This window comes from Ochotona curzoniae, unplaced genomic scaffold (assembly GCF_017591425.1).
Source record: "Ochotona curzoniae isolate NIBS_2020 unplaced genomic scaffold, NIBS_Ocur_1.0 scaffold_3208, whole genome shotgun sequence".
NCBI lineage: Eukaryota > Metazoa > Chordata > Mammalia > Lagomorpha > Ochotonidae > Ochotona > Ochotona curzoniae.
This window is the reverse complement of record NW_024467106.1, coordinates 39,534,492-39,549,714: the sequence shown is the minus strand read 5'-3', so window position 1 is coordinate 39,549,714 and position 15,223 is coordinate 39,534,492. Positions and strand designations below refer to the sequence as shown.

Sequence of the window (15,223 nt, the reverse complement as noted above, 5' to 3'; positions counted from 1 at the left end):
TGGATGATATTTATACAAAACTTGAATGTATTTATTTATTGCCACTGAATTGTACATTTAAAATTAATTAGAAGAGTACATTTTTGTTATATGCATTCTACCATATTGAGAAAAACACATTTTTTACTTAATAAATTACATTATACAATGAAGAGCACTTAAAGTTTAACCACACAGTCTCTCAGACTGCATGTGATGTGGCTGTTGCTTTTGGCCCTGATCTCACCCCCACCTTTTCCCCTAAAACATTCTGCTCTTACAATATTGGCCTCCTTTTTCCTGCAGGAAAACTGGAATTGTTCACTCCTAAAATGAATTATTATTGCTTTCAGGAACTTAAGATTATTTCTTCCTATACTTCTGATGGTTTTCTAGTTCTTTGTAAGGCTTTCATGACCATTTCATTTCAAATGTTTGGATTATAATCATTCTCTGAGAACACAATATTTGTTGATGATATAGATAAACTCCAAAATCTCTGTTTTAAAACAGCCCTAGACTTCAGCATGTGTCAAAAGAGTTGATGAAAATCCAGACAGCTACATCTCACATCTCCATACTTCTCTAATTCAGTGCATCTGTATGAAGGGTCAAGTATTAACATTTGTAAAAGATTACTGAACACAATGGTTTGAATGTATGTATCATCTCCAAGGTTAGCCTCCAAATACTCAACCTCTAGAACAACATGTTTAAGTAGTGGGGCTGTTAAGAGGTAACTACACCATGAGGGTACCATCTCATAAATGAGATTATAGAACTTAGGAGAGGTCTGGAGAGCTAGCAAGGCTGCTTTTGCCCTTTGTTCCTTCCATTACATGAGGACGTAGTGTTCAAGGTTTCATACTGAACAAAGAGTGAATCTTTTTCTATCTACTGCTTCTGTACAAAGTAAATTTCTGTACTGTACTTGTCACCTTGTTTGGGGTATTTTACTGCAACAGCACAGCTGCACTAAGATCTTTGGTGATATTGATATTGCTGACCCAGGGATTCCACTTTCCTAACCACTAGTCTCACATAATCAAAGTCTACTTCTCACTAATGAAAACAAAGAGAATGACTTCTGAGCCTGGTGACATTCCTCCAGGTAGAAACCCCAAGATCCAATGGCTCCAGTAATTTTAACACAGGGTACCAAAGGTGGCCCAAGGTGATATTTGTCTCCACGTTTAGTCAAAATGGAGAAGAGCATAGAAAACCATACATTGGAAACTTTGAGGGACATGACTGGAAGAGGTACATATCACTTTTCATGTTTTATTAGCTAGTACTCATGACCTAAGTGAACTGTGAGAAATATTGGGGAATTCAGTCTATCTTTATGTCCAGTGAAAAAGTAAATGGGATTGGTAATCACCCATGTTCTCTGCCTTCTCATTCAGTTGTATTAATCTTCATAACAAGATCTTCCTCACTGGACTTCAAAACATTTATTTGTATAACGTATTGTGGAAGTCACACGAGAGAGTCTTTGGTCTATCATGGGAGCCTGGTATTGTGTGGAACACAGAAGGTATCACTAATTATTTTTCGAAATGCTAAACACATTTTCATAGAGTTCAAGTTGTTCCTGAAACCCAATAGACAATAACAATTCCTCTGACCAGCAAAGCTGGGTTGCCCTCTCACCTACTATATCTCAGTCATGTCAGTAATGCTATCTTACCATTTTAACTGTCACTTTCTAGACTGCCACAATGACCTTCTTTATAAGGAGGAAAAGAGGCCCTAACTTAATTTCCATTCAGACTAATAACCCACGGCTTATGGCATATTCTAAGTAGAGAATAGTTGCTTAAACCAACAGATATTCTGTGAGATTTGGACTAGAGGTGTCTAGAAATCCATCAGGAGAAAACGAAAGTAAACAGGGGGAGATAAGAAAATACTCCATGATATTAAAGGCATGAAATGAGAAATAGGGAGAGGGGAGACAGAGAGAGGGAGAGAGAGAGAGAGAGAGAAACTGTTTTGCTTCCTCGCAGCTGTCATGTTTCAATTGCAATGAATTGCAGCATGTCCTTAGAACAAACCTCTGTTATGAGGGCTCTAAATGAGCCACTGTTCCTCCTTTTGCTATGAGCTGATTAACTCAAGCTAGTACCTGTTAGCAAGATAAGCAACAGGTCAGAAAGGGGGCTTCATGAGGGTATGCTCATCCATATGCTGCTTAAATAACTCAACAAAATAAACAAGCTTAACCATGGACAGCAGCTGGGATTCTACACCCCAACAAAAACATTAATGAGGGCTTGTTACCTCACCCGAAGGATACCAAAGTACCAGCTTCGCCCATTTTCATCTCTCCTGTGCCATGCTACCACACACTTCTTTCAAACATCGTAACTCATACCCCTGCCCTATTCCAAAGCCTCCAATGATGTGCTTAGACTAGGAAAGTAACATTTACTTTATATCCATGCAAAAGGAATTCTTCTAAGAGCTGCATGTATATTGTCTCAATCTTCTGAACAATCCAACAATAAACTATCATCTTCATTTTGCAGCTGTAGTGACTGAGTCATGAAAGGACTGAGTAAATTATCCACAGACAGGGAGCTAGAAACCAGCAGAGCCAAAGTATAAACCCAAGTGTGTCTGTTCCTAAGGATTCTGCTTACATTGTACATGCATTCATTTATTCATTCTAACAGGGTTTTTTTTTAATTTTATTTTAGAAACTAATATCAACATCTTTTATTTTTGCTTTAGAGACTGTAAAAAGTTGCTTAATGTCACTCAATAGTTGCTCCTACCCACTTATAGCCTGAGCAGCATTAATTGCAAATTAGTCTTCACTGGCAGGTGGAGAACTCCAATCTTCTATTATTACTGTTGTTGTTGTTGTTGTTATTGTTGTTGTTATTGTTGCTGCTGTTGAAAATCATATTTATGGAAAGATAGGAAGATACACAGAGAGAGAGAGAGAGATCTTCCATCCATTGGTTCCCTATCCCAAATAGCTGCAATAATCAGAGCTGGCCTCAGCAAAAGCCAGGAGCCAGAAACTTCATCCAGGTATGCCACATAGAATTTGGTCCATTTTCAACTGTTTTTTTTTTTCAGGTTGTTAGCAAAGAACTGGATGATAAATGGATCAGCCAGAACAAAAACAAGTACCTATGTGGATTGTCAGCATTATAGGTGGCAGCTTTACATTCTATACCACAACACTGGCCCCAGCACTCCAGTCCTTAGTAGGGAATAGTTGAATAGGAACAGAGGATACTTGTAGGCCTGCAAACCAGCGTACAAGCTCAGTATACTGCGGAACTGAGGCAATTCATTCTTTCCTGAAATTCCTTCTTGGTCACAGCCTTTTTAGCAATGGGCTGCTGCAGAATTGCCCGTGGACGTTAATGGGAGATAGTACCACACATATGCAGGAACTATCTTTGCCAGCATCCACCACATCAGACCCAGTAAGTGAACTCCCTTATTGCATGGGATGGAAATGTCAATACAGCGCAGACTGGAGCCCATTACACAGGAGCAATGATAGGCTAATTCACATAACAGGCTTAAGTGAGAGGCTGGTGGTCATCCTTGGATTCAGTAACTACCAGAAAATTTGAAAATAGCCAACATTAGGAGTGGCTCCAGTGGCAGCAGCAAAGTTCATCACAGCCATCTGGCTGGTGTTCCTGGAGGCTATCACACTGACATCAGCAGAGTTTTCAAGGTCATGAGCCAGCAACAGAAGCTTCTCCCAAGTCTCTTCAGAGAGATGGTATAGATGTCCTATACATGGCATTTATAGATGTCCTGCTCCATCTGGAAGTCAAGGTTGATGCCACTGTAGTGGGTTCCTGCTGTGAGAAATTTGAGGGCATCATTCCCCATCATTTTCAGGACATCAAGAGTTCACTGTAATAGTTTCACCTTCAGTTATGTTGGGAATCAAAAACATTGATGTGGGAACCTTGGCTGCATAGTGTGGAAAAGCCAGAGTTGTCAAGGGTCAACTATGTGACAAGAGTTGGGCAGGGTTCCAGGATCACAACAAATATTTTACTGATAAACTGTCTAAAGTACTCTTAAGAGTACTGTGATATAACGAAGCTGGTCAGTGTTAGGGGACACAAACACTACAGAAGCAGACTGCAACATATCTTTCAAACATTTCCTCATTGATGAAGGAAATCTTTTTTTTTTTTTACATAAAACACCTATCTATTTGAAATGCAGCATGATAAAAATAGAGATAAAAATAGAAATATTCTATCTGCTGCCCCCAAATGACCCAAACAACAGGTCAGAACCGTGAGTTAAGAACACTGCATCTGCCACACAGGTGGCAAGGGACGCCAGAACCTGGTTCATCTTCCACTGACTTCCTAAGCACAGGAGCAGGAAAGTGGATTAAAAGCAGCGTATCCCCAGCACTCTGATGTGGAATGCTGGCATCACAAGCAGTGGCTTAAAACGTTGTGTCATAGCTCAGGCCCAAGGAAGTCATTCTTACAACACTTTCATTTGAAATGATCTAAAGGTTGAATAGCAGTGAAAAACATGCTATTCTACAAGGAACTTTTACCCTGGTGGCAAAGAGACTGTGTAACATCTCTTATTCTGATAGGACAAGATAAGGAAATGAATGAAAGGATAAACTCTCAAATATCTATCAATTGTCAAATGATATTACGAAAATATTCCTTATATTCCAATGATTCTTATCATTGCACAGCTTATAAGAGACTCTGTGCAATTTGAAAGTAAAATCTATCTGCCTACCAAGCAGCATCTCTCCTTCACACAGAGATCCAATTTCATTGCTGGTCTGTTGGCAGTGCTAATTATGTTCTCCATAACACATTCTTGATTGCATAGAATTAAATAAGGCAGGTGTGGAGATGATGGAACCAAACAAAATATGTGACTTACATGACAGACTGATTGGTTTGGTGGGGAATAAGATAAAAACAGAAAATGTTACTAGGAAGATTAAAGCAAAAGGCATAGTATATAAAGGCACTTTGATGCAGATAAAACAAATCAAACAAAATATTTTTTCTGCTCGTTCTTCTATTATTAACATAGTCTGAACATATTATCCTGCTGTTTTTCAGCCCTTCACAGGGCTTCTATTTAAGATGTCACTAAATTAATAGGAAATTGTTTTGATAGAATCTTCAATTTTGCATTTACAGTTTGAAGGTTGGTTCATTCATAATCATCACTTCAACAATGTAAAAGTAGAAAATAAACATTTTTCTCCTTTATGGATATTTCCAAATGGGAAACACGAATGGAAATCAAATTCTGGATAAGATGCAGAAACAGAAAATTTGATAAAATAAGGCAGACTATGAACTTACCTTGGATTAAGTAAATCTTTAAGTGGTAGAAACTGTGGAAACAGAACATCCCCAAAGCAGGAAGCCTGACTGGTACTTTTGTGGCACTTCCTTTGAATGTGAAGCCACAACGTAGTCATGTTCATGCACCCTACAGATGGGTGTTCACAAAATCACATTCCCTCTTCTTCCAGGCTCAGCACACCGCCAGGCTCTGAGAGGAAATGTGACCCGGAGACTGAGTTCTGGGAAGTCCTAGGGGGGTCTGAGCCAAGAATGACGCCATAAGGCACAGTCATCCTCTGCCTTCGTAGACATCTACCCTGACCTACACTCGACCGCAGCGGAAAGGAGCAAAGGCTTGAAAATTGAGATCCAGGTGTTTTCTGCAGCAACTGATCAACTCCAACTAATAGAAAGACAGGAATAGCTCAGAGCCTCCGGAGTACACTGCAAGATGTTGGGCCCTCTCTGAGTTAACTCCAGATGTCTTAAATGAGACCCCTAGACATTGACCATGGAGAAATTCCATATTCAGATATTTTAAGAGATTTGAGTAACTTTTCGGAGGCAAAGACAATTAGATCAAAGCAAATTATAAAGCAAGAATGTGAGCAGAAGGAATAATGAGTAAGGAGATTGATAGCGAGGATGACCATGGTAAGTTTAGGCACTCCCACAACATGTGCTCATGTGCTTCCTTCAAAAAATGCCTCATTCACATAATCAGAACCTGGAGAATAAAGGGCTAAGCTTCTGCATTGGGCACTTCATATTTCCACTAATCTGCCTACCTCTCTACCTTTCACCACTGTCTTCTGCTTGATCCACTGTTTGTTATATGTGCCAGAGCAATGCTCCCTTTGCAAGGTATACACTTGTCAAATTTTCTCTTCCCTGCCTCCATGATTTAAACTCTCCAGCTAGACTACAACTAAACATTTCTTTCATCTATAGCTTTTCTTCATATCTGCTTTTCCTTAAAACCATAAGTTATAAGCTGAACTTCCACACCTTTCAAACTTATATGTCACAGCACTTTTTTATTATTTTCTTTCTCTTGATATTTAATTTTCGAAATAACATGTCCTGTAATTACATTATCGCTAATCACATAATACTCTACTAAATGCAGAGTTCAAAAAGTGATGAATGAGGGGTCTAATGTGGTAGCCTAGTGGCTAAATCCTTCACCGGCATGCTCCGGGATCCCATGTGGGTGCCAGTTCACGTTCTGTCTGCTCCACTTTCCTTCCAGCTTCCTGTCTGTGACCTGGGAAAGCAGTAGAGAACAATACAAGGCCTTGGGACACTGAACCTTTGTGGGAGACCCACAAGAACCTCCTGGCTCCTGATTTCAGATTGGCTCAGCTTTGGTTGTTTGGGCCACTTAGGGGTTGAACCAGCAGATAGAAGATCTTTCTGTCTCTCCTTCTCTCTGTAGATCTGACTTTTCAATGAAAATAAATGAATCTAAAAAAAAAGTGACAAATGAAAATATCATAGTTTTGGACTGGAACCATGGCTCAAGAAGATAATCCTCTAACTTCAAGCACCGGCATCCCATATGGACTCCAGTTTGTATCCCAACTGCTGCAATCCTGACCCAGCTCCCTACTTATGGCCTGGGAAGGCAACGGAAAATGGCACAGGCCCTTGAGCCCCTGAACCTATGAGGAAGACCTGGAGCAGCGACCTGGCTCCTAGCTTTGTATTGGTTTGGCTCCAGCTGTAGTGGCCATTTCGTCAATAAACTGGCGGATAAAAGATCTTTCCATCTCTATTTTTCTATAAATTTGCCTTTGAAATAAAAATAATTTTTTTAAAAGATCTAGTTCAACAGAAATATAGCCAATGACTGTCAATAGTAACCAAATGAAAAAGATGTTAATTTAACTTCTTTAAATTTTAAAATAATCACATATCATTAAGATTAGTAATATCTAGCCATATATACTAATTTTATATACAATTTGTATATTTTCCTTAACAATTTGTTTGACAAAACTACATTTGAAGTCATACTGATTTAGATGTGGATTTTTTTCTCTTATTGATTTTTTCTATTTTTAGCTCCAACATAAAAGTGAGAACACGTGGTATTGGTCTCTTTGTGCTTGGTTTATTTCACTCACCATTATGTCCTAAACTTGCAATCATTTTGATGAAAATAATAGCATTTCATTTTTTTTTTGTAGTCAAATAATATTCTGAGGCTGGTATCACTGTGATGCCAAAACCAAACATATATGATAATTAAAGAAAACTACAGACACATAAACTTGATGAACATAGATACAGAAATTTTCAACATGGTATTAACAAATCAAATCCACATCACTGTCCGGTGGCATTCATTGCAGAGATACAATGGTCATCTAACATCCAACATACACAAATCAGTAAATGTCATGAATCAAATCAACAGAGTGAAGAACGAAAGTATAAGATAATCTCAATAGTTTCAGAGTAAGTATCTAATGAGATTCAGAATGCCTTCATGATAGAAACACTCCACCAATTGGGCATAGAAGGAATATATCTCAATATAACATAGGCTATATATGCCACATCAACAGCTGACATCATATTGAATGAAGAGAAGCTGAATGCATTTCCCCTCAGATGTGGAACAGGACAAGAATGCCCACTCTCACCACTCTTACACAATATAGTACTGGAAGTATTAGAAGCAGCTATTAGGAAAGAGAAATAACAAAGGGTATTAAAAACAGAGGAAAATTGGGTCTGGCATGGTGGCCTAGCAGCTAAACTCCTCGCTTTGAGCATGTCAGGATACCATATAGGTTCCAGGTCTAATCCCAGCACCCCTTCTTCCCATCCAGCTCCCTGTTTGTGGCCTGGGAAAGCAGTTGAGGACAGCCCAAAGCCTTGGGACACTGAACCCATGTGAGAGACCCAGAAGAGTCTCTTGGTTCCTGGCTTCAGATTGGCTCAGCTCCTGCTGTTATGGTCAAGCTTCTCTGTCATGGTCACTAGGGGCGTGAATTGTTGGACGGAAGGTCTTCCTCTCTGTCTCTCCTTCTTTCTGTATATCTGACTTTGCAAAAAAGGTGGGGGGGGGAGGGGGAATTAAATTATCTATATTTGTGTATGACAAGAGGTTCAGGACATGGAAAAACCTAAACACTCCACCAAAAACTGTTAGAACTGATAAACAAATTCAGCAAAGTTACAGGTTACAAAATAAACATACAAAAGTAATAGTTTTCTATATGCTAATTATGAAGCCTGAAAGTAAAATCAAGGAAGATATCCTATTCACAAAAACCACAAAATTGAAATGCTTGAAAATAAATTTAACCAAAAAATTGAAAGATCTCTACAACGAAAGTTATAAAGCACTGATGAGAGAAATCATCAAAGCCATACAAAAAAATCAAAAGACTTCTTGTTCATGGCTTGGGGAAGAGTGAAAATTATTAAAATTTTTATGCTATCAGACAAAATCTTCATATTCAATAAAATCTCTACCAAAATACTGATGGCATTATTTACAACACTACAAAAAATCTTAAAATTCACATGGAATCACAAAAAGAAAAATGTGATGTTGAGCAAAAATACTCAAGAAGCCTCCATTGCCTGACTTCAAAGCATGCTATAGACCTGCAGTAATTAAAACAGTACTGCCCCTCCAAAAAACCACACAAACCAATGAAATTGCATAAAACCCAGTAGTTAGTTAATCCATGTATATATAGTCAGCTGATTTCTGACAAAACCACACACTGAAGAACAAAATATCTCTTCGATAAGTGATATTGACAAAACTGAGTTTATATATGTAGAAGAGTGAAGTTACATCTCTACTTCTCACTATACACAAAAGTCAATTCAAGAGGTATCAGAAGAATCAAGATTGCAGACTAGGGTAAGGACATGTTTAAACAGATGGAGAATCATTAGCCGAGGTGAAGCACAGAAGGCACACGAGAAAATAGGAGAGGACAGGCCAATGGCAGAGGGGCACCTGGAGACTGATGGACATGGGAAAGCAGTGAAGACAACAGATCAGATAACCCAGTGGCAGTCAATGAACAGCAAGTGGCAAATTGAACTCCACCAGTGGCCAGAGCTCTCCACCAGCAGCCAGATGGGAAGGGGAGTTCAGCAGGTTAACTCAGGCAAAGAACTGCCCATCATGCTGATTTGTTTAATTCAACCAGCAGAGAAAGAGCAGTAGATCCCAAAATGGTGGTGAGGAAACTGGGTGGATCTCACAGCCCAGACCCTCACCAGAGCTGCATCCGGCACCATTTTGTGTGGAAAGGGAAAGGATGTGGCACAGGACTGTGTATGCACTCAGCTTGGAGCAAACTCATATCAGGCTCAGTGAGTTGCAACAATGTGGTAAACTACATCTTCCACCAAAACTAGGTCCAGGTAGCCTCCAGACCTAATGACCAGCCAATCCAGATCTGTATCAGTGGCACATCATGTGCCATTTTGTACAATGTGAAAAAGGCTATGTGCATGTGCTGAGCTACAAGTGAACCCACTTCCAGGTCAGTGCATTGCACTGGTCCCTCAGGGAAAATAATACTGACTTCAGCATCCAATGGGTGAAATAGTTCTGGGCTACTCTCACACCTACTGGTCAGCAGGTTCCAGCAAGATGGGCACTGCCAACAACCTACTTATTTAGGACACCTAGTGTCTCCCTAATCCTGACAACTGCTCAAATGGGAAGTGAGAGAAAGGTCATAAAGACAATGAGGCAACCACAGCACAGGATCACAGGAGGTAAAAAGTGGTGAGCCAGGAGCCGGGCTACACAAACCATGGTGGAAGTCTCAATAACAGCCCGTATCTGAAACTCGTTGGAGGAAGTGGCACAAGTTACTTCAAACAAAGAGCCTTGTACCAACTGCAATAAGTAAAATCAAACTGTAGACCTGTGGGTGTCTTAACTTGGAAACTTGTCCTAAGAGGAAGAGCCTTCAAACCAGAAGTACAATGAACAAGAGCAAAAGAAGAGACAGAGGCACTATGAATATCACTGAAGACTCACATGCAAAAAAGCAAAAGCCTTTACCAAACTTAGACTTGAGAAAGACATTGAGAAAATGGGAGATACAGGACTCAAAAAACTTGTTATAAAGCTTGTTATCAATAACGAGAAACATGTAACAGGAGTTCAATGAATTTAAGGAATATATCACAACAGGAAATAGCAAAATGAAGCAAAATTAAGCAGAATATTGGAAATGAACACACTGTCAAATTAAAACTTCTGTGTAATGTCCTAGTAATAGATGAATGAGACAGAAGAAAGAATCTCAGAATTTGAAGATATTTCTTGGCACAATGGTGAAACAATCAAAAACTGGAAGAGAAACTGAGTCAAGCTAAGAAAAGTATTCAAGAATTAAGAGATATTATTAAAAGGCTAAATATGAGAATTATGGAAGTTCCAGAAGGCACAGAAAGAGAAAGATGTGTTTTAAAATGTGCTCAATAAAATAATAAAGGGAAACTTCCTTAATCTGGAAAAAGATTTGGGAAACAACATTCAGCAGGGGCACAGAACTCCCAACAGGGTTGGCAAAAGTGATCTTCACCAAGACACATGATAATCAAGCTCTCTTCAGACGAACATAAGGAAAAGATCTTTAGATGTGCACGTGAAACAATCATTTGACATATAGAGAAATGGCAATCATAATTACAGAACACCTCTCACAGGAAACTCTACAGGCCAGAAGAGAATGGAGCAACACATTTCCAGGTTCTAAAAGAAAGAATTGCCATCCCATTGGTCCAAAACAACACAGCCAGCAAAGCTTCCCTTTGTCTATAAATGATATGTAAAGATGTTCTCTTGACAGAGAAAGGAGTAGCAGCCACCAAAGGCCAAGGCAAATGCAAAGAACATCCCAGTAAAATAACAACAGAAGACTAAATTAGTGACCAACCCATTGCTAAATGATAGGCACAAATTACCACCTATTTATATTAATCCTGAATGTAACTGGCTTAAACTCATCAGTCAAATCTCTTAGAGTAGTAGACTGGATTAAAAACACAAAATGCATCTACTTGTTGTCTACAGGAGACACATTTCACCAACAAAGATCAGCAGAAATGATCTCTCTTGGGTTTTGACATTTTTATCTTTAGTTTCATTTCTACAAAATAGTTTTTTCATATTAAATTCTTCACTGAGTCATATTTCATACAATTGTATCATTTTCTTCAAGATTTTTTGTTTTCTTTCTTCGGAGACACATTAGTAATGCATGTTATTTAACATCATGGTAGTGTCAATTTCTATTTTTCTTCCTGCTGTTGATTTTGTTTTGTGTCTTTTTATTTAAGGGGGTGTATAGTAACTGTGTAATGGAGACTATCATATCCAGATGTCAGAATACAATGCAGTATGCATCTCTACCTCCAGAGCAAAGATGGACTCCCAATGAAGCTGTTAACTATATGTTCACAATAGGATGCTGGACTCTCTGCCATTGTGCATGCCTGCAATGATGGACATATGACTGTTTATGAAAAATTATCGGTAAGATGATTTGATACTTGATATCTGATAAAAGATTAATGTCCAAGGTATACCAGAAACTCAAAAAAAAAAAAAACTCAACAATAAAAATATTCAGTTAAGAAATGAGCCTGAATTGACACTTTTCAAGAGAAGAATTATTCAGGGAACCAGTGCAATAGCATAGCAGTTAAAGTCCTCACTTTGAGCATGTTGGGATCCCATATGGGCACCGATTCTAATCCCAGCAGCCCCGCTTCCCATCCCGCTCCCTCTTGTGGCCTGGGAAAGCAGTCAAGGATGGCCCAAAGCCTTGGGAACCTGCACCCCCACGGAAGACCTGGAAGAAGTTCCTGCCTCCTGGCTTCAGATTGGCTCAGTTCCAGCTTTTATGGTCACTTGGGAAGTGACCCGTCAGACAAAGATCTTCTACTCTGTCTCTCCTCCTCTCTGTACATCTGACTTTCTAACAAAAATAAATAAATCTTTAAAGGAGAGAATTATAAATGGTCCAAAATATCAAAAATATGCTCAATGTCACTGGATATTAGGGAAATGTAAATCAAAATCACTGAGATAGCACCTCACTCCTCTCAGAATGGCTATGAACCAAAAGTCAGGGAGTAATAAATGCTGACAGGAATATAGAGAAAGGGAAATTATTATGTATTGTTAATAGGAATGCAAAAAGTACAGCCTGTGGAAACAGTATGGAGATTTCTTTATAAAACTAGAAATGAACTGGTCATATGCTCTAGGATTCCAATGTTGGGAACATACACAAATGATGTGAAAGCATTGCATCAGTGAGATTCTTAGACCACAGTATCTATTGCAGCCCTGTTCACAATAGCCAAAATGCAGACCCAATCAAGGTGTCCATAAAGATGAATAGATAAAGAAATTTGACGTACATATACACACTCAAAAATGGGATATTGTCACAGCGTTGCTGCTCTTCCTTCTTGTCCTTGGCTCTACTCTTAGGTCCTCAGAGACACAAACCATGTGCAACGGCCCTCTTGAGTGCCCCCGGGACAGTCGAGGCAGTATCAAACAGTAGGTATGATAGCAAGTTGAAAAGAAGGCACTTCAGAACACAGTACCAATGTAGCTGCAGACATGGAAACAGTTAAAGCACTATAAATATTTTCCAGAAAACCCCAAAAATATGCCATCAAAAGAAGCCTAGGGCAGCTCTTCAATAAGATACACTTTCCAGACTGCCAGTCAGTCAGTCTTAAGGCTGAATTACACTTCTCTGTAAATACAGATGTCAAAGAATGCAGGCTTGAGGAATAGAAGCCTTAGAGAATGTATACAAATAAAAAGTGAAAATGACAATCTGAAAGGGAACTTCTTGACCTTCAAAATGCCATTCTTTCCTGACTTTACATCTTTTTTAAAAATCTTTTACCTCTTAAGCAAAACAAACCTTTACTCCACTGTAAAATGTAAATATCAGAAATACCCCCACATGTCCAACAAAGAGGGATGGTTTAATACATCATATAATAAAAAGGAAAAACATACAGTGAAAAGGGAAAATGTTCACTTAAAGTGCTGGGAATAAATATCTAAAGTATGATCTCAACGATACTTGTTTTCAAAACACATTTTCATAAAACAATGGAGGAAAATTAAACAAAATGCTATAATTAGAACCTGGGCATTTAGCCTAGCGGGTACGCAACAAGGTAAAATGCCCACCTGCCACATCAAAGTACTTATGACTCCAGCTTCCTATCAGTAATTGGATTTCTCCAATCCATGTGGGACATGAATTGTGTCTCTGGATCCCAGCTTCACCCCCAAACCACACCCAACTATTTTAAGTATTTAACAATAAATCAGTAGAAGGATTCCCATCTCTCTTTCCTTCTCTCTCTCTCTCTCTCTCCTTCCCCCTCTCTTTCCTTCCCCCCTCATTGTGTGTGTTTCTTTCATAAATAAGTGATTACATAATGACCTAAAAATTCTAACTTTCTCAGAGTGGTATAATCAATTGTTTTTTTATGTATGCTTTTAAGTATCTTTTGAATTTTCTACAATGAACAGAGAATACTTTTGTAATTAGAAAATAAATCCAGAAATCTCCCAAGTCTGATTAGCTGGGTTTAAAACACATTCCCAGTGCTTTGATGATCACGTGACCTTCACACGAGCCGTTCAGTTCCCTGTTAATGATACGTTCTCATCTATAAATGGAGATGATGGTTTCTTTGTATAGTTTTTATAAGAGAATCGTGGTATAACTTATATGAAACACTTAGAACTGTAACAATATGGCTGCCATATGGTGACCCTTGATAAATGTTATCTAAGACTATCACGCATATGCTCTGGAACTTGAGTATGGAGTGCGATAGACATAGGACAGGTGTAAGTAGCTAACTTTATCCCCTACGTAGTTTACTAAGGACTGCTCAATGTTTAAAACTGGTGAGCTGTTGTTTACCTGACACACAAGGCTCAGTGTCTCCCTTTGCTCAACACAGCTGCCTGGAGAGGAAGGGGAAAGGGAGCGATTTCCAACCTCATTCGCCATTGCCTCTGTCTGCTTTCTCACAAGTCCCTCTCTTTCGTTTGTATTTTGTTTTAACTGCCAATTTGAGGCTTAATTGGTAGGACACAAAGAAGCTGAAGTAAAACAAAGCTCAGCAGACTATAAAGACAAAAGGCACAAAAATTGAAGGCATGAATGGCAGTCACACGCTAGCTGTAATCAGAGCAGCAGGTTTGTGGTGGCAGTGTAACATACATGACCTCCTCCCTCAATGGACTAACGTTTCATTTACTGCTCCAATTTTCTCACGGCAGGGATCATTTACTTGTGTGGTGATTACATTCTGCCTCCAGGGTCTCAGGGATCTCGAGCTTATGGAGGGTTTTGAATTCAGGAAATCTGTTTGCATTCAGAAACATACTGAAGATAACTTGGGATACAAAGCAATCTCATTGTCCCTCCAACATGGTTGCAGATTTGGATTCAATCTATTAAAGTCAACTGCTAAGTTTGCACAAGTAGTCTAATTAGAGATATTGAGATAGCAGGCACAGGTTCGCTTTGCCTTCTGGGTTTAAAAAAAAATCAATGTCTACACACAGGAAGAAAACTGAACACTTATTTTGAAGCCCCAAATTACAGCAGTGCCATACACAGAAACCCAGTAGAGGAGCTGTAAGTCAATGCAAAATACCACCTCATGGGGAAGAAGGATGAGAAGGGATGGGCAGGATTTTCACCTCCAGGTCACAAGCTCAAATGCAACCCATCCCTGCCTGTATGATGTTTATAACCCACCAACAGACTCTGTGTATGGGCTGCCAGGAAATGACACTTCTACCAGAAATTGCTGTTCTTCCAGGTGAAAGACAGAAAAACAGTAGGATCCCCCAAATGAAC

General features: G+C 39.1%; 1 pseudogene; it reads right to left on the bottom strand.

Moving 5' to 3' along the window:
* Window positions 1-3,163: 3,163 nt before the first annotated feature.
* On the bottom strand, window positions 3,164-14,365 carry LOC121144963 (annotated as a pseudogene).
* Between the last annotated feature and the right edge of the window lie 858 nt (window positions 14,366-15,223).